The following is a 21,657-nucleotide window of genomic DNA, read 5'->3' as shown; positions in this document are numbered from 1 at the left end:
ATCCAGAGGTCTGTCAGTTCTTCATTATCCTGACCTCGTGCCAACGACCCCTTTCTCTGGGACATCCTGACACCATCTCCACGGACTCCTGAAGGCTTTCTGTTGCACACAAACTAACTAACAAACAAACAAACAAACAAACAGAAAATAAGCAAAGTGAAACATCAACAACAACCTGTAATTAATTGTACAATGATCCTTGGCGGTCCTCTGAGAGTGTCAATAAAATGCCACTTTAGGTGTCGCTGTGAGAATAAACAAGGTTATAGCTACTGAGGCCGGAGTGTGTGTGACCACCACCCCAACATCGTTCGGATAGACCTTGATGACCACCACCCCAACATCGTTCGGATAGACCTTGATGACCACCACCCCAACATCGTTCGGATAGACCTTGATGACCACCACCCCAACATCGTTCAGATAGACCTTGATGACCACCACCCCAACATCGTTCAGATAGACCTTGATGACCACCACCCCAACATCGTTCGGATAGACCTTGATGACCACCACCCCAACATCGGATAGAAGATAGACCTTGATGACTGGGGCTTCTCCACGTCATTAGCATTCCTCCTTGTGGTCTACTGCTACCGTGTCATCTGGCCTCCAACAGAAGGAAGGAAGGAGCGGCTTTGAATTTTTGCACCCCCCCCTTATCTAAGAACTCTGAATGGTGGAGCAGGGCGATGTCTCTCTGAACGGTGAAGGCAGACGATGTCTCTGAACGGTGAAGGCGGTCGATGTCTCTCTGAACGGTGAAGCAGACGATGTCTCTGAATGGTGAAAGCGGACGATGTCTCTGAGCGGTGAAGGCAGACGATGTCTCTGAACGGTGAAGGCAGACGATGTCTCTGAATGGTGAAGGCAGACGATGTCTCTGAGCGGTGAAGGCAGACGATGTCTCTGAGCGGTGAAGGCAGACGATGTCTCTGAGCGGTGAAGGCAGACGATGTCTCTGAACGGTGAAGGCAGACGATGTCTCTGAGCGGTGAAGGCAGACGATGTCTCTGAACGGTGAAGGCGTCGATGTCTCTCTGAACGTGAAGGCAGACGATGTCTCTGAACGGTGAAGGCAGACGATGTCTCTGAACGGTGAAGGCAGACGATGTCTCTGAGCGGTGAAGGCAGACGATGTCTCTGAACGGTGAAGGCAGGCGATGTCTCTCGATCTCAGTGGAGATAACCAGCATGGTTTTTTTTTTCTCCTCGTCATCGAAACGCTGTGTCATCATCGTGTGCCAATGAGAACTTGCATCGCGGGGGTTAAGATGTGACTGTGGCCACGAGGCCACAGACGTGTGACAAATAGTGCATAGTGACGAAAATAGCTCAACTATTTTTTAGGTGGACTTGGTTCAATTTGCCTTGGTTCAGTTGGACAGTTTTTTACCCCCAGGTCCGGCCAGTATAAATCAACATTAGATGTCCTTCCAGCCAGACGCTCTGAAGAGAGTGACCCCTAGCGTTAGATGAAGTGGGGGGAGGGGAGACGGTTCCCTTATCGCCGCTTGAGAAATAGCTCTTGACACATGTTTCAGACAAACTATTCTCTGTCCGTGTGTCCCAGTGCAGATTTAGCAAACAGGGTTGGAATCCAAATCCCTGCCTGCCCCGGTGTAGTGATAACAGCTCTGCACTACACTGCTGTAAAGCCCACATATAGGAAGCCATCCCTCCCCAGAGAAGGTCACATCCATCTTGCTGCTCAGACAGACATTTTTTCCCCCCTTCCCCTTGCCGGTCCAATCTTCTTTTGTTTAAACCCATGTTCCTTAAATTTTTACTTTGCATATTGCACTGAGAATATGATCTGCCTTCTTTTAGCACGTTGTGACGATGCAGTTCCAGCATCGGCCTCTATGGGAATCCAGTTTTACCGAGCGGCTTTCATCCCCAGAATCACTGACCGTGTTGTTTTGGGGGATGTTTTAATTTTTTTATTTGAAAAGACCACATTGCCAGCGTTGTTAAGTGAGGCATACGGTGCGATCTATGACGAATGTGTTTACCGTTCAATCCAACTGCATTAATTATAGAAAAGGCCTTGCTTAGACACCGCCGTTTGAGTTCCTAGCACCTGGTACTGTGAGGTAGCGAAGCACACTGATTTATTCGACTTTACTGCTTTTCTTTACCTTCTTTCAGACACACTCACATTCAATTACTCAGTACACCCTCCCCAGCAAGAACGTAGCTTCCTTGGCCCACGACAACAAATGATACCTGCTCCGGCAGTGGAAAGGGTTAGGTTTTTAATGCCAAAGTATCTTTCACATCCTAGCTTTATTTGTCATCTATTAATTAACAGTTTTGATTGTTATCATTGCCAATAATCTATTAATTCTATGAATTTAGTTTAGTTTTATAATCATTATTTGCACAAGGGTATGGGTATCAAAGCTGGTAGGCTACAAGTTCACAATGGTTGCTTCGATTTTGGATTGATGTCATTTTCTTGACCTAATTGTGTGCTGTGTAGATTTGTAGCCATGAAGGCGATCGCTATGTGTTTTTAAAGGGTTATGTAACTGACACAACTCACCTTCAGTACCAGATTTGCACACAAGGGGGCAACAGTGCACAGGAGTGTGTCAGTTACACTACCCTGAAATGAAAGATGATTGTTGAAAACGCCATGGAGTGTTTTGATAACCAATATAGTGAATTTGACACATTTTATATTTGGTTATAATCTTTTTTTTTTTTACATACTGTCTGCCACAACCCCCCCCCCCCCCCCCGAATATTATGAGGGAATATACATCTAATAGCCCTAACAAACACTGAATTGTCTGCGCATAGATCCACAAACTACTCATTGAATGTTTTTGGCTCAAATTCAGGGACCAAATGTGAGTTACTACTGATGACTCACTTGTCATGATGATATGTATGTGAAACTGTGTTTGCCGCGTATACGGTTCGTACGAGACCTTTTAGTGTGATTTTATTGTATTCTGTGTAGCCTACATGTATGTCTGTGTGGTTTGCCTGCGTACTCCTGAATAACATTATATTAATTGATTTTTCTTTCATATGAGGGGGAAACAGTCTATATCTGCCCTGAGGCGCTTTAGCGAAGTCTGGATGGAAAAGCCTAAAGACCTAGTCATACAAGTGACACCGTTGACACTGTGTGTCCATACAGGTATAGTCACGGGCTGGTCGCTGAGCGAATGTCTTGCATAGTGTGTTACAAACTGATTTATTTATTAATATTATTACTACAAGGCGATCCTTCTGCCAACAAAGCACTGGAAAGACGATCGAAGAGTAGCTGATACCTGTTGACCAGTGCCCTTGTAGACCGTGCTGTTTAAATTTAAACTATACTGTACAAAGTCTTGAAGAGAGGGATGTGGATTTACGATGATGTGTATGCTATATGTAGATGTAGCTAACAGCTGACGTGAACAAAGGAAACTCGGGACAGTATTTTGGTAGCCACACAAAATGTATTTGTCTACTACAATATAGTGAGCGCTTACGTTGGATATTTTTCTTTTTGCCCGGCCAACGATGATTGGTTTGTTGATGAGTTTGTTAAGTGGGGAATTGGGTTTTCCCTCTTTAGGCTCTCTCGACTCACGTGTGATTAGGGTCGTCACTGAAGTGGGTGGGCGACGTTGTGTGTGTGTGTGTGTGTTCTGCAATACCTAAAGGAGATTCACCCAGCAACTGATGAAGTAATCCTCCTCCTCATATTTTGAAACGCCACAACCCAGCAGCCCCACGCCGCCTCAATAACCCTGTTTCTCTCGTACTTATAACAACTGCGAGGTCCCTCGGTCTGCTGTCGTACAAGATGATATTCCACGGACACGTCTACTGTATATTCTGCAACCCCCCCCCCCCCCCCCCCCCCCCCCGGTGATTGCATGTGCAATGCGACTCTTTGAGAAATGTGTGAATGGATTATGGACAATCCAACAAGAGACAATGTTGTACAAAAAAAAAGAAAAAGAAAAAACAAAACAAAGTGGCAACGTGTAGATAATGTATGATATGTTCTTTTTTAATTTTATACCAGCCAGACCGGCTGATGTTTATATAACTTGCATATTTATGTACAGAACACGCTCCTGTGCTGTAGATACCGACGGTTCAGTTGAAATAAAGAAGTTGTTTTGCAGTATAAACGCTCCCAGCGTGGCTGTTTTCTGTTTACTCACAGGTGTGATCACACATATCGTATTGATATGAAAGAATGCAATATGGGGATTTAAAAAATAATAATAAATAAACTACAGATCATGAACGAGAGAACGTGAGACTGAGGAGAGAGACCTGGCAGACGTGCCTGTTGGTCTGTACGAGGAGGTCGCTCGTCGCCGGGAATAGGAGGGCGGCGTAATGTCAACACGTTACATAAACAGGTTAACCCTTTCACTACCAAAGGGTTAACCCTTTCACTGCGACAATACAGAAGTTTAACCCTTTCCACTGCCACGACGAGACAAAGGGTTAACCATTTTCACAACCACACTACAGAAGGTTAACCCTTTCACTACCACACTACAGACGGTTAACCGGTTAACGGCTCTGAACACAAGACCTTTAAAATGATATTGCGATGGCAATATTTATTGAAACAGCCACGATATGACTGTTTGGTCCATTATGATTGGCCTCACCCTCTCATCCTCTCAGACTCTCATCCTCTCAGACCCTCATCCTCTCAGACCCTCATCCTCTCAGACCATCATCCTCTCAGCCTCTCATCCTCTCAGCCTCTCATCCTCTCAGACTCTCATCCTCTCAGCCTCTCATCCTCTCAGACCCTCATCCTCTCAGACCATCATCCTCTCAGACCCTCATCCTCTCAGACCATCATCCTCTCAGCCTCTCATCCTCTCAGCCTCTCATCCTCTCAGACCCTCAGCCTCTCATCCTCTCACTCTCAGACCCTCATCCTCTCAGATTCTCAGACCCTCAGACCCTCAGACTCTCAGACCCTCAGACCCTCAGACTCTCAGACTCTCAGACCCTCAGACCCTCATCCTCTCAGACTCTCAGACCCTCAGACCCTCATCCTCTCAGACTCTCATCCTCTCAGACTCTCAGACCCTCAGACCCTCATCCTCTCAGACTCTCAGACTCTCAGACTCTCAGACCCTCAGACCCTCATCCTCTCAGACTCTCAGACCCTCAGACCCTCATCCTCTCAGACTCTCAGACCCTCAGACTCTCAGCCCCTCAGACCCTCAGACCCTCATCCTCTCAGACCCTCAGACCCTCATCCTCTCAGACTCTCAGCCCCTCAGACTCTCAGCCCCTCAGACCCTCAGACCCTCATCCTCTCAGACCCTCAGACCCTCATCCTCTCAGACTCTCAGCCCCTCAGACTCTCAGACTCTCAGACCCTCAGACCCTCATCCTCTCAGCCCCTCAGCCCCTCAGACTCTCAGACCCTCAGACCCTCATCCTCTCAGCCCCTCAGCCCCTCAGACTCTCAGACCCTCAGCCCCTCAGCCCCTCAGCCCCTCAGACTCTCAGACTCTCAGACCCTCAGACCCTCATCCTCTCAGACTCTCAGACCCTCATCCTCTCAGACTCTCAGACCCTCATCCTCTCAGACTCTCAGACCCTCAGACCCTCAGACCCTCATCCTCTCAGCCTCTCAGCCCCTCAGACTCTCAGACCCTCATCCTCTCAGACTCTCAGACCCTCATCATCTCAGACTCTCAGTCCCTCAGACCCTCATCCTCTCAGACTCTCAGTCCCTCAGCCTCTCAGACTCTCAGACCAGCTGAACGAGGTCCTTGCTGCCTCTTTTACCCGCAGAAACCTGTCATGAGGTGCAGTGACGTCACTCTGGCTTCTCACATCATTCTTTCACTGGAGCTGAAGCAACTAGAGCAGGGGTGGGCAATTCATTTTTACAAGGGGCCACATGAGAAACCTGAACTGTGTTGGAGGGCCGAACCAATGATGACTTGAACTTAATTCTGCTCAATATTCATTATCTCCGATTGTAAAAATGTACCGTGGGCCGGACACGGTTGCCCGGCCCGCGGGCCGTAATTGCCCAGGTCTGAACTAAAGGATCCCTGGAGACAACATCTCACACTCCTTTATGTCCTCCTTCCATCAACCCCCTCCCTCCATATCACCTCCTCCCTCCATCTCACCTACTACCTCCTTCCATCTCACCTCCTCCCTCCATCTCACCTCCTCCCTCTTCCATCTCACCTCCCTCCCTCCATATCACCTCCCTCTTCCATCTCACCTCCCTCCCTCCATCTCACCTCCCTCCCTCCCTCCATCTCACCTCCCTCCCTCCATCTCACCTCCCTCCCTCCATCTCACCTCCCTCCTTCCATCTCACCTCCTCTCCCCATCTGCCTGCTTTGTACTTTGTTATTACCATCTCACCTTCCAATCTCCTTGACCTTCCATTTATCTCCTTCTAAGTCTGCCCCCCACCACCCACACACACACACACACACACACACACACACACACACACACACACACAGCTCCCTCTGTCCCTCCCGCCCCTCCCCTCCCCTCTTCTATGAATACTAAGTGTTCATATCCTCTCTCTCTCTGCCCGTGGAAAGGGCAGTACCAGGCAGGCTGGCGCATACGGAGCCTTTATGAACCATTATCCATTGTGTCTGTTCCATTCTTCCTGGGATCAGAGCCTGTCGTCTCCATTCATGGTTCCTCTCCCGGTGGTGCGAGAGAGAGAAAGAGGGAGAGAGAGAGAGAGAGAGAGAGATATACAGAGAGAGAGAGAGAGAGATACAGAGAGAGAGATATACAGAGAGAGAGAGAGATACAGAGAGAGAGCTACAGAGAGAGAGATATACAGAGAGAAATAGAGATATACAGAGAGAGAGAGATAGACAGAGAGAGCGGGAGAGAGATATATAGAGAGATATATACAGAGAGAGAGAGATAGACAGAGAGAGCGGGAGAGAGATATATAGAGAGATATATACAGAGAGAGAGAGATAGACAGAGAGAGCGGGAGAGATATACAGAGAGAGATATACAGAGAGAGATACAGAGATATATACAGAGAGAGGGAGAGAGATAGACAGAGAGAGAGAGCGGGAGAGAGATATATACAGAGAGAGAGAGAGAGATACAGAGATATATACAGAGAGAGGGAGAGATATACAGAGAGAGAGAGAGAGAAGGGGGGAGGGAGAGAGAAAGATAGAGGGAGAGAGAAAGAGAGAATGGCTGACTGCTGTGGCATTGAGAGAGAAAGACCACACCTTCTACTGCTACGCCTCCTACACCCTGGGGAGCTTGTTTTGGATGCTGGGCTGTGGCAGAGATGCTAATCATTCAGGCACCGTATTCGGGAAAGAGGCGGCTGAAATACGTGCTCCGAGTACAGTAAGAAAGACGAGGTGGTTGCCACCCTGAGTTTGAGGAGGGTCTGTTGTTTTGACGTCCGTGTGGGGTGGTGTCCACTGGCCTGCGTCTAGACTCCCAAGAAAAGCCTGATGCATCACCACTCCTGGCTGCTGGAGTCAGACAATGTTAACGCCTTTGATTATATCTGAGACTGACATGACAGAACAAAAGACAATTTAGACCTGGACACAATTGGGGTTATTCAATATGAAATATGAATGGCTTGATATCTCATCGGCTATTTGAGTCATGTCTCTGACCCAGTTTCTCAAGGCCGCATCACATTTATAAACCACAGTAAAGCAGACTTAAAGGGGCACTTCACCAAGAAAACCTGATTTATTTTGGACATAATCTCAGTCACACACATCCAAAAACAAAACAGTTTTGCACACATCCATTTGACTTGACAGTTATTGAGAGTGAAGTAGTTTAAATATGTCGATGTCATCAGGCCGGGACATTGAATCCTTCTGTTGTGTTAATTACAGCTCGATGAAATGATAAGGTAGCGGTCCTTATAATACAAGGTATTATTTTTCCATCTGCTCACAATGTTCACAGGGGGGGGGGGGGGGGGGCGACAGCAGTGCCTCGGGAGGTAGAGCAGTAGCCTGGTAATCCGGAGGTTCCCGGTTCGATTCTTGCTCCTCCCGGGAGTGTCCTTGAGCAAGACACTTAACCCCTAACTGTTCCCGATGAGCAGGTTGGCACCACCTTGCATGGTTCCCTCTGCCATCGGTGTGTGACTGTGAGTGAACGGGTGAAATGTGCGGAACAAAATTGTAATGCGCTTTGAATAAAAGCCGTTATATAATTGCACAATTTACCATTTATCTAAATCATTCCATTGTGCTGTAATTAACACAACACAAGGATTTAATGTCCCTGACGACACCACTCGTGGACATATTTAAACCCATTTAGTCTACTGTTTTTTCCCGTGAAGTGCCCCTTTAAGGGCGACTCGTCTATAACGGGAGCTGTGAGATTATTGGAACGTTACGGGGAGACAATGGACTCACAACAATAAATGGAATTTAATCAGCGGCTCGTGGAATAATAAACGGCAAAGGTCTCGGCGTGCATGGTTATCACTGTGTGTTTTTGTTATTTTTAACCTCCGTTCTGGCAGCGCTTCTGGTTTTCCAGCATGCGTTCCAGCATGCGTTCCATACGAGAGAGGCTGATCCAGGACCAGCTGGGGGAGGCTGAGGGCGAGTAGGGTCCAGCTGCAGCCTCGGAGATTGTTCCAGATTGGGCAACTTCCGCCCGCTCCCACGACATTTCTCCCGGGACAGGACAATGTGCGCTGATTGGCGGAAAGTACGGAAGTATCTCGAAGTACGTCTGACGTATCTCGAAGTACGTCTGACGTTTCCCTACGTTAGCGAACGTTAATTGAACGTTGTATTCATAAGATAAGATAAATTCAGCAGCATGGGGAGGGGAGGTACAGGTAGTAGAAGACATAGAGGTACAGGTCACATAATTATAGTACAGTGGAGAAGTAAAAATAGAATAAAAAGGCAGTGTAAACAATATACAATATTATTAACTCTAATAATAACACGCCTCGCGGGCTCATTATAATACGAGAGCCGTGGGTCTGCATTGTATAGAGCGGATCCCCCGGCCGTATTCAAGCGCTGGAGCGCTTTGCGATGGATCAAAATTAGATAGGAATCAAATGTATTGTCATCATACAGCACCTATAGCTATATAATGGAATAGACTGTATTAATATAGTAGTGTAGTAAATTCCCACAGACTTTCTACAATAATTTGAGGTTATTGTAGCACAATACAATGAGATTGATTATCTGGAAGGAGGAGGAAAGATTCATACTGATAGAATTGTTGGTCTCCTCATTCTGACTTAGCAGATGAGGAATAAAACGTTTACGCCAGACAAACCAGAATTGTAGTTCAACTCCGCTGATTTATTTGATCAGAGCCAGGAGTCCAAGGTGAATAGAACAAAGGATTTATCAGAAAACATCAACATGGCTGCTGTGTACAGGAATCAACAATCAGGTTTGCATCTCAAACCTAAATACTGCACATCAAACAGTCACTTGGTTAACATAATTTGAACATACATTGACTATGCTGTACACATTTATACATGAGTAAATCTGGTTTCAGATATTAAGGATTTACACTAAACTTTAAACAACAAATGGTGTTTTCCCATGATTTACTCACGTAAAATGCAATCAGCTCACAGTAGTCTCTGGGGTGGACGAAGCGGTGGAGGAGCCCCCAGACCCCCTTTCGTTGGGTCCGGCCTGAGAGCTCCCGAATTATCATTTAGGGCCCTCCTATATACTATCATTTCTAGCCAATAATGCATGTGGCTGGTCCAATCCAGCGTCTTCTTGTGGGGGTTGATCTCTTGTGGGGGGTTGGTGTTTTCTTCCTGTTGGGGCTTTGATCTCCTGTGTGGATCTTGACTCAATACCCAGAGGGGCCGCTAGTGGCCCCCGTCAGTGTCTTCCTGATGGGCCTGTCCCAACAGAAATCTCCTCTTAAATGAATAATATATAACTTTAACATTCCTTCTATATGGCTATAGATGTCTAATATCATCCAAGTACAGTCAGTGCTTTCTAAGACTGATACCAGACATCATATGAGACCTTTTGATACTAAACAGTTGATTAATAGATTGTCCTGTTTGTGAGTTAGTGTCCATGCTTCAACAAGTCTAAACTGGTCTGCCCTGTGTTCAACCCAGCTGTCTCTGCTTCTACATTTACATACTGTGTGTTGTTTGTTCTCTAAATTAGTCATTGCTTGAGTGGGGGTTTATTGACTATTTCTGTAACACCAGTATCACTTAAAACACCCTCTACTGTTGAAAGGGCACACATTCCTTTTTGCAGTATGGTTCTCTAATTTATTCACATATATTAATTATGAAATTCCAAGGCAATATTACCACAGTAGTAATAATAGTAGTTGGCTAGTTGCGGGCTTCTGGCCACCTCCCGCAGTGCCCGCATACACACATACTGTATACAGTACGTGCAAAATTAGTTGTCAAGAGCCAATCGCACAGGTTGCCTCATCTCATCTGGCTCTGCAAATAGATCTAGAGTCTGAATATCATATATAGCCTGCTGATGATCAAATCCATTCTGAGAACGGAATGCAGTGCCCGCGACGCGGGTCTTGATTGATTGATTGATTGATTGATTGATTGATTGATTGAAAATTGTATTAACAGATTGCAGAATGGGTACAATACAGTACAGCTCAATACACACAATTGTTAAGGGTATGCAGACCAGAGAAAGACTTTCGTCTTGTTTACATCAGGGTCCCCCATTTTCAATTCATACATACACGACATACAGATAGACAGTACTGCTACATCTATACATTTATGACACACCAGATTTGCAAATACAGTATTGTTTGTGATACAAAAAGAGTCCAGAAAAGAGAGTATATATTTGACGTAGAAACTGTACATTGGTGGAGGTTGGGTAGGTGGGGGGGGGGACTGTACATTGGAGATGGTTGAGGGGGGGGGGGTCGGGTAGGAGGGGTGGGTGGGTGGGGGACACTGTACAACTGTACAAGCAAAACTGTACATTGGAATATTGACAAAACCATACTTGGTAATTTACTGTACATTGGAGGGGGTTGGGTTACAACACAGGAGCAGAGTATAAACAACAGTACAGGAATGAGAAACAGTCTAAATGGGTTTTAACATTTTAGTTTATTTCATGCGGATATGATCTGTAATACCTGATCGGTACAATATCTACTAACCTGATCAATACAAGCCCCCCCCCCCCTCTCGTCAGCGCAGACGTACTTGCTTTTGATTTTGACGTTCAACGTCAGACGTACTTCGAGATACTTCTGTACTTTCCGCCAATCAGCGCACATTGTCCTGTCCCGGGAGAAATGTCGTGGGAGCGGGCAGAAGTTGCCCAATCTGGAACAATCTCCGAGGCTGCAGCTGGACCCTATTGCTGAGGGCCGCTGATAAGGGGTCAGCGGCTGATCCAGGACCAGCTGGGGGAGGCTGAGGGCCGCTGATAAGGGGTCAGCGCCTGCTCCATGCTGCAGGGCCGGAAGTGTTTCATAAGAGCCCACAGGCCAAGTATTAGTATACATAATCTGACCGCATGGAATGTGTCTGGTCAGGGCTCACAGTGTGTGTGTGTGCGTGTGTGCATGCATGTGTGTGTATGTGTTTGTGTGTGTAAACCTTAGGCAATGTTGAACATATCTCTCATAAACAGCTTGTGGCGTCCTAATTATATTTGGTCCCATTTAGTTTTCCATTAAGTGTGTGAGTGTTTGGGTATGCATATGTGTGTGGGTGTGCATGTCCCTGTATGTGTGTGGGTTTACTTATGTGTGTATGTGAGTGCACATACATGAGGTGTGCATGTGTATGTATCTGTGTGTATGTATGTGTGTGTGTATGTGTGTATGTATATGTCACTATGTGTGTTACTCTGAAGTTCACCTGTGTCCATATTTAATTTGTGTGTATGTATATGTACAGTATGTGTGTGTATGTACATGTGTGTGTATACTGTATGTGTGTGTATGTATATGTACTGTATGTACGTGTATGTGTAATGTCTGTGTGTGTGTGTGTGTGTGTGTATGTATATGCATGTGTGTGTGTGTATGTGTGTATGTCTGTGTGTCTGAGTTTGTGTGTATGTGTATGTATGTATGTATGTGCGTGTGTGTGTGTATGTATGTGTGTCACTATGTGTGTTACTCAGAAGTTAACCTGTGTCCATATTTCATTTAAATTTTTTTTACCAGTATTTGCCCTGGAATTCAGCAGGTCAGTAAGTCAGCAGCCTAACAGTGTTTTAACGGTCTGTGACCTTTTGATTTCCCACAGATTCATTAGACCTGCATACTGGTGCCATAGCAGCAAGCTGCCATCACTTCAAACAGACCTTTTATGTAGGTTAAAGAATTTACCTTTTTGACCTGAATATAACAAAACCGCTCTCCCCACCCCCCTTTTCAAGGCTCTTTATTTTATTAAATGATGCTCTTATTGTCTTAAATGTACTGTAATCCAAACGAAATGTAAACACACACCACTGAACAGCAAACCATTGGATTTCAACGTGGAATTAAGGAATATCAAAATAAAAGCACACGTTGTTGAACTTGATCATGCATATTTATTAGAACATTTTATTACAGCACTATGTTATCAAGACATTAATATTTGTTTTACTTGCCAATGCGCGACCACTGTCACCTACCCGCGACCCCAATTTGGGTCGCAACCCGTAGTTTGAGAACCACTGGATTACACCATGCCACGTTTGTCCACCGCTCAGAGACACATGGTCTCGCAGAGACACGCTGGACATGGCTGATGTAAACATCTCTCCCCTAAAGGCTCCCGTCTCCTTCCATAGATCAATCTGTTTGTTCCAATGAGCGTCCAGCCACTCGCTCCTATTGTCTTATTGTTTCCTCCACAGGAACCACTCAGGAGTTGAGTATGAGTGCAGACAAGGGGGAATGCGTGGCCGCTTTGAAAAAAACACACCCTCCAACAATGGCTGGAGTCCGACCAAGTCCTCTGACATGGCGGATCACTTCACTTTATTGCTCGCCTCTGTGAGCTCGGTGAGTCGACCCTTTGCTCTCTCCGAGTGAATACGGACACGCAGGCGACACACAAACAGTACATTATTAGGGCCCGTCTCCATGAGGGGCCCGGCCGCGCCGGTCATCCCAGAGTCTGTCAACGGTTGGCCTGGCTGAGACGAAGCTGGTCTCTCTCCGCCGGGGCTTTCCAACTGGACTTTCCAACTGGACATTCCTCCCGTGCCTCAGTCTGTAGTGTCCTGACCATGGCCCTGGCACCATGCACTGGGGAATAACAGACTGTATGTAGCGGGTTTACAGTGAATTGAATAGAAACAAGTATAGATTCCGGCCTATTGTAGTTGCTTAAACCGCTACAGAGGGTTAACGCGTTCACTACCACACTACAAAGGGTTAACGCTTTCACTACCACACTACAAAGGGTTAACGCTTTCACTACCACACTACAAAGGGTTAACGCTTTCACTACCACACTACAAAGGGTTAACGCTTTCAATACCACACTACAAAGGGTTAACGCTTTCACTACCACACTACAAAGGGTTAGCGCTTTCACTACCACACTACAAAGGGTTAACGCTTTCACTACCACACTACAAAGGGTTAACGCTTTCAATACCACACTACAAAGGGTTAACGCTTTCACTACCACACTACAAAGGGTTAGCGCTTTCACTACCACACTACAAAGGGTTAACGCTTTCACTACCACACTACAAAGGGTTAACGCTTTCACTACCACACTACAAAGGGTTAGCACTTTCACTACCACACTACAGAGGGTTAATGTGTTCACTACCACACTACAAAGGGTTAACACTTTCACTACCACACTACAGAAGGTTAACCCTTTCACTACCACACTACAAAGGGTTAATGCTTTCACTACCACAATACAGAAGGTTAACCCTTTCACTACCACACTACAAAGGGTTAACGCTTTCATTACCACACTACAAAGGGTTAACACTTTCACTACCACACTACAAAGGGTTAACACTTTTTCTACCACAATACAGAAGGTTAACCCTTTCACTACCACACTACAAAGAGTTAACACTTTCACTACCACACTACAGAAGGTTAACCCTTTCACTACCACACTACAAAGAGTTAACGCTTTCACTACCACACTACAGAAGGTTAACCCTTTCACTACCACACTACAGATAGATATGGTAAAACAGTATAAATACTGCCCATGCAACAGTATGCATGTCCTAGGAGAATGGCAGACAGAAAACGAAAGCTTTGATTCTCTGAGGAGCAAATTGGAAGTCCTGACGGATCAATAGCGTTGTTTCTATAACAGATACATAACAGTATTTTTCACCATTTGTATTTAGTTTATTTTTTTTATTTTTTATTTTTAGATTTATTTTAGCATTTTTACAGCTTTATTCTGGTCAGACATGACCGACAGAGAGCAGAGGAGAGGAAGGATGGGAGAAGATATGTGGGGAGGACACGCGGCAAATCCGTCCGGGATTGGGAGACGAACCCCGGTCGACCGCGTAGGTCTGCAGCGCAGTAACACGGTGCGCCACTCGGGCGCCCCATTCGTTTATTTATTAATTTGTATTTTCATGACACAATTGCATCCTTTGTTTTCATCATTGTCATTGCATTTGTTTGTCACGTCATCCCAAAATAAATTAGTTGGAGCAGACCTGTCCATGGTGCTGAATCTTTCGGCCTACGTTAGCCTCTGTGCCAGTGAAAATATTTGTTAGGAATATTTTTAGATTGAGAAATTAAGTTGTATTTAATGTTTAGTTAAGATAATAGAACCCGCATTCTCATATACTCCAGAATAAACATTTCATTGACCGTGTAAATAAATTAAAAGTTTATTATGGAGCATATGAGTGGGTTCTATTCTCTTTATTGTGATTATTACCTAACCATGGCTGCAATCACTGCTGTCATGATCACCGGAGACCCCTTATAAATGCGCTTAGTTACCACAAACCAGTAGCGGCTCGTGGATGCTTCGCCACTAGGGGCGCTATACCAAACATTTTGCAAACATGTACAAGGCACGCATTGGCGAATATTATCACCATTGCCATCGATCAATATATGATCAGTCAGTCAAATGCAACCACGTTTCCAATAGCCCAACACAAACACGCACAGCTCTCTCTCTCTCTCTCTCTCTCTCTCTCTCTCTCTCTCTCTCTCTCTCTCTCTCTCTCTCTCTCTCTCTCTCTCTCTCTCTCTCTCTCGCTCTCTCGCTCTCTCTCTCAGATGATGTCAGATCCATTCAATAATAAACACATTTGTATGTCTCTTCATTTTAAACAAGTTACCATTCATTGTCTGAGTGGTTATGCCCCACACGCGGCGAAATTAGAGAGAGAGAGAGAGCGAGAGAGAGAGAGAGAGAGAGAGAGCGAGAGAGAGAGAGAGATAGACTCACTGTTTAGTTGACACGTCCAGGGCAGGAGGGCTTGCCTTGATAAAGTGTATAATCCACTGTTGATGTATTCCAGACCACTGTCCACTGTGTCCAGACTGCATCCGCCATATAGCTTGTTAGCCAAGTGTTAGCTTGTTAGCAGCACCACACAACACAAGTACTTCATTCCTTTGTCCATTTCCGCGTCGAACAGACTGCAAACTACCTGGCGTTCTATCGCCATGCTCTAAGACAAACTCTAACCTTAACCAACTTTGAAAGAGTGCCTAAGCTTAACAGTCTAAAGAACTTGCAGTCACGGCACGCTCTAAGACAAACAGCTGCATGCATCTCACAACAACACAACTATCTCTACCACCAACGGACCAACCTAGGAATAAGCTAGAATTGGAACATTAGAAATTGGATTCGGCCAATCAGAGATCGTCTCTGTGAAATTCTGCTACGGAAAAAAATACTGGCGTCGGCCAATCAGAGAGCGTCTCCGCGAAATGCGGCTACAGAAATTCTTGACGCTACTGGCTAGACCGCTTCAAATCGCGCCCGGATTCCAACATAATAGTCATATTTCAACGCACAACGCGTTACGCACTGATTGGCTGTGACGGATACAGCGATCAAACCGTGACGCGCACTCAGAGCGCTATCGCGTCTAGCCCGGGCCCAGAAATAAAAAAAAAAAAGAAAAAAAAAGAAAAGTGAGTCACTTCCTGTTCAAGAAAACGAGTTTTTTTTTTATATAATAACGTTATATTGTGCATTGGAAACACAAACATACTTAAAATGAGTAAATATGATTAATTTTAAACATGTTTATATTATTTATAGGGCTATAAAACAAAAAACTAAAAACTTATTTTTCTTCTTCTCTCATATAACCAGGGTAGGGCCTGAGGGGGGGCGGCGCCCGAGCGCCCCTAGTGGTAGAGCCGCCACTGCCACAAACTCTCAACGTAAATAACTTCACTTTAACCGCTGTGGCAATTAAGTTTCAAGTTTCTTTAATAGTTGTCATACAGAAGTACAGAATACTTTTATACAAAATGCTTCTTTCTGTTACGCTCCAGAGACTGTGCTAGACAAAGATATGTATGAAATAAAATAAGTATAGCATGTAAAAGTAAAAAGTAGAAGTAAAAAATAGAAGTCACGTACGTAGACACAAGTGTTCAGTATGTACATATGTACAATGTTCAATGCAGGATTATCTCCGATCTTTGTGAGTGTTTTTGCAATGAGGCTCATTTGCATAGAAAGGGACACATTTTCCGCCCATATTACCTCATTTAAATATGTGCAAGTAGCACAGACACACAAAGATGCAATGATGATGGCAACGGCGATAATTGTACAAACGGCTGAGGAATTGAGGCGTAAATGTGGCCCTTTTGGCTTTCCATAAATAGCAAGGTTTGTTTTGGGGTTATTTGCACTGGCATAGCATCAGAAAAAGCAATCCCTTTGTGAATTCGCCCCTGTGTGTAGTGTGTACTCTTTGACAAGGAAGGACAAGGTGGTTGTAGTTTAATTTTTTCCACCTTAACCCTTTCATTGCCGCACTACCGAATGGTTAACCCTTTAGAAGGTCAACCCTTTCACTGCCACACGACAGTTACTATCACACTACAGACAGTTAAACTTTCACTACCACACTACAGAAGGTTAACCCTTTACTACCACACTACAGAAGGTTAACCCTTTACTACCACACTACAGAAGGTTAACCCTTTCACTACCACACTACAGACGGTTATATTATCGTACTTGGCCATCGCGTCCCGCTCTTAAGCCTATCGAGATATACCTCATCTCATGTACCTATTGTACTCCATCAACGAAAAAAACAAGTACACCTACACCTGCCGGGTCCCGCCCCTATGGAGGCGTAGCCTATAAGACAGTAGGCATGGTCACCAAACACTCTTCCTCTATTTTCGTTTCCATCATAACGGTTGCAGTGCACCTTATGTAAACTAGTTGTTATGAAAAGATTAGAGAAATTGCGTAATGTTGAATGCTTACCGGAGGTTTGCTTACCCCTGGCATCTTCGAGGCATGTTTCAGCGACACGTCGGGCCTGTGTTGATGTTTCCTCGTCTGACGGGTTATGGCTCAGCTGGCTAGTTTCCTATCCACATTGGCGTCGGGTAGTAGGGCTATGGGTCCAGCCGACATTGTAAATATGTTGCATGTTTGTGGTGTTATAGAGATCTTGACTCAGTCGCAAGCTATAACTGCGGGGAGGATTAGGATGCTATCAACGTTTGTTGTTAGGCATGTTTGGTTGGAGCACTCTCCTCTTGGGGAAGAGGATAGGTTTTCTCTCCTCACGACTCCTTTTTCCACGGAAAGACTTTTTGGTCGTTCGGTGGAGGCGCAGGCGGTTGTTGATCTGGGTCCTACACCGCCTCACGCTGTGCAGCCAGAGGTGGGAGCACGGTCTCGTCAACGACTGTGGCGAGGCCCTCGACAGGCGGCCATGTTTCCCCCGCCAGTGGTGCCCTGGGCGGAGAGTCAACTGGGTTCCACAAGGCCGACAGCCTTGGCGGCCGAGGGATCGGCCATTTTGGGTGAATTCAGCTTGGATAAAACAAGCCGTCGTCACTTTGCCGCAAGCAGCCCGCTCCCTGTTCAATCCTCTCTCTGTTACCCACGGAAGCGGGGCTCTGATCGTTTTCCTTTGGCTGCGGGCCGTGAACCTTCTTTGAAGCGCATGCGGCCCCATTCTTCACTTCTCATGGGGACAGGGGCTGACACCCAGTTGATGGCTGAGCCTGGGTCTGTCCGTGAGAATGTTGTGCTGTCGCGTGGCTCCTGCACCACACGTTGTGTGATAGATGAGCCTGGTGTTACAGCTGCCACTAGCTACAGTGGTCAGCAGGGCGACTTGAGGCCTCTTCTGTTGAATGCACAGCAAGGGTTACCCCGGCCTCGCCTTCGCCAGGCGGGGTATCACGCTGATGCCTCCCACTCCCGTGAGAGCGGCAGTGGTCTGCAAAGAAGAGGCAAGCGTGATTTGGGTGGTAGCAATATCACTGCAGGGCTTCGGCATGTAGGAGCCCATGGGGCGCCGCACAGCGGGAGGGACCGGGCCAACTATCTACTGTTCCTTGCGGCCCAGCGTCAGTTGACGGCGGGTGCGCTGTGGGATTATTTTCACATATGGCGACAAGAATGCCGTTTGGAGGGGTGGATAGAGAGGGGCTTGTTTTGCAGTTCGCACAACCCCACCCTCCGTTCTCAGGTTTGGTGCCGACCCTATTGTCAGGGTCAGAAGCAGTGACAGCCCTGGCCGACGAGATCCAATCTCTGTTGGCGAAGCAGGCCGTCGTCGTGGTTCCGAGAGAGGACGCGATGTCAGGCGTCTACTCCCGTTATTTTCTGATACCCAAGAAAACAGGGGGGGTCAGACCTATACTGGATCTGTCCGCGTTCAATCCGTTGTTCAATGTTGACCGTCAAACTCCTTCTGCTTGCTGTCAGAAGGGGAGACTGGTTCACCTCCATAGACCTGAAGGATGTGTATTTTCACATCCCGATTTTCCCTCCTCACAGGAAGTTCCTACGGTTCCTGTTTCAGGGCGTAGCGTACGAGTACCAGAGGCTTCCGTTCGGCTATTCTCTGGCTCCCCGCACATTCACCAAGTGCGTGGCGACTGCGCTGGAGCCTCTACGTCATCGGGGGATACGGGTTCTATTCTATCTCGACGACATTCTACTCCTCAGTCGTTCGGAGGAGGTTGCCAGGCTGGTGGTGGAATTCCTCACCAGGCTGGGTTTTGCTGTGAATTGGAAGAAGAGTACACCTCTTCCCAGTCAACAGGTGGAGTACTTGTGCTTGATGTTGCGGTCGAGGCCCATGATTGTAACCCTCTCAGAGCAGCGCCGGGTGTCTATCATTTGCGCGCTCTGGGGTTTCCGTCTGGGAGGGACGGTCACGGCGCTGCAAGTGATGCGTCTGCTCGGTATGATGGCATCTGCTCACACGGTGGTTCCTCTTGGCCTCCTCTTCATGAGGAGGATACAGAGGTGGTTTTTCTCTATGAGAATAGATCCGGTGAGGGACAAATGGAAACGGTTGACGGTTCCTTTGTCGATATGGGGAGATCTCGCCCATTGGAAGAGGTTGGGTATCCTCACCATTGGGGTCCCCATGGGCAGCAGGCGCTCACACGTCACGATCTTCACCGACGCCTCTCTCACGGGTTGGGGAGGGACGTGTCGGACCCACGCAGTGGGGGGCAGCTGGACGGAGGTTCATGCTGGCCCGTCTACCCCGCACATCAATGTGTTGGAATTGAAGGCAGTCCTCCTGGTCCCCAAACGGTTCGACCACCTGGTGGTAGGCGAGCACGTTTTGGTCAGGACAGACAGTATGACGGCAGCGACGTATATCAACAGGCAGGGTGGGACTCGTTCCATCCGCCTGCTCCGGGCGGCGGTCGAACTTTGGCTATGGGCATCTCGCAGGCTGCGCAGTCTGAGGGCGCTCCACATCCCTGGTGCAGAGAATATGGGTGCGGATATGATGTCTCGGGGCGGTCCTCGTTACGACGAGTGGGAACTCCGCCCCGACATAGTCAGACAGATCTGGGATCGGTTCGGGGAGGCCTCGGTAGATCTGTTTGCGAGCCGACGCTCTCACAAGTGCCCCTTGTGGTTCTCGGTCAGTCGAGCAGATCATCCCCCCTTGGGGGTGGATGCCTTCTCGACCTTTCCATGGCCGCCCGGTCTTCTGTACGCCTTTCCTCCTGTACAGCTGTTGGGTCAGCTGTTGGAGCGGATACGGAGGGAGCGCAGGACGGTGATCCTGGTCGCGCCGGACCGGGGCACGGCAGTGTGGTTCCCGGTCTTGATCCAGCTTCTGGTCGCTCCTCCTTGGGTTATTCCTTGGTCGGCGACGGCCCTCTCGCAGCACAACGGGTCACTGTTCCAGTACCCGATGTTGGGCCAACGCCTGTTGGTGTGGCTGGTGGGAGGGTAAGTCTGGAGAGGATGGACCCTTCTGTGGTTGATACCATCCGGAATGCACATGCTCCCTCCACTGTCGCGCTTTACGTGGGCAGATGGCGTATGTTCCAAGAGTGGTGTAAGGCGGGGGGCCGGGACCCAGTCTCCTGCCCCCTGGATGCTGTCCTGGGTTATCTCCAGTCTCTCCTTGGTAGACTGTCGGCTTCGACGGTGAGGGTATATGCGGCGGCTATATCCTCCTATCATGAGGGGTTTGAGGGGAATGTCTTGTTCAGCCACCCTCTTGTGAAGCGTTTCCTGCTTGGCGCTCGACGCGTTAAGCCGGTGCAACGCTCTTTGGCTCCGACTTGGGATCTTCAATTGGTCCTCGGTCGGTTGTCCTTGGCCCCGTTTGAGCCGCTCGAGCAGGCGCCGTTGGGACAGCTGTCTTTCAAGACCGCGTTCCTGCTGGCTGTCACCTCCGCTAAACGCGTGAGTGAGCTCTGTGCTCTTTCGGTACGTCCAGAGTGCCTGTCTTTTCGGGCCAATTGCGGTGCCACTCTGCGACCTAATCCTGCTTTAATGCCTAAGAATATCCGGAGTTCCTTCCGCTCCCGGGATATTGTGGTTCAGGCGTTTCGTCCTCCTCCTCACACTAGTGAGTTAGATGCGGGCCTTCACCTGTCATGTCCGGTCCGTGCTTTGGGAATTTACCTCAGCCGTACTCAGGACTTCAGGGTTACCGATCAGCTTTTTGTCTGTCACGGTGGTTCTCGTGCCGGTAAGGCACTGTCGAAACAGCGCCTGTCCCATTGGTTGTGCGAGGGCATTGCCCTCTGCTACACGTTGGCTGGGCAGGATCCCCCTGGGGGCGTCAGGGCGCACTCCACTCATGGGGTGGCTGCCTCTGCCGCTCTCCTGGGTGGGGCCTCGGTGGAGGACATCTGTGCTGCAGCTTCATGGTCCTCCCCGGGCCCCTTTGTAAGGTTTTACCTCATGGACATGACCGGGGGTTCTGTCTCCTAGGCGGTTCTGGGGTCTGTGGCCTTTCCTGCTTCCCGTCCTTTGGTAGGGTAGCAGGAGTGTGTGGGTATGGGCCACAGTGTGTTAGGTCACACGTGGTTCCGCCTGTGCTGTGTGTTCAAGGGGTTCTAGTTCCCTCTTGCTCGCACTCAGGTGGAGTTGACTGCGCCCCCCCTTCATTAGGAAGGATGGGGTGACGGGGCTCCCCAAACCCCTTGATGTGGGCTTACGGGTCCTCAGGGGGTGCATCTGTCGCGCCTCGC

This window comes from Notolepis coatsorum (genome assembly GCF_963971535.1).
Source record: "Notolepis coatsorum genome assembly, chromosome: 13".
Taxonomy (NCBI): Eukaryota; Metazoa; Chordata; class Actinopteri; order Aulopiformes; family Paralepididae; genus Notolepis; species Notolepis coatsorum.
This window is presented reverse-complemented; position numbering follows the sequence as displayed.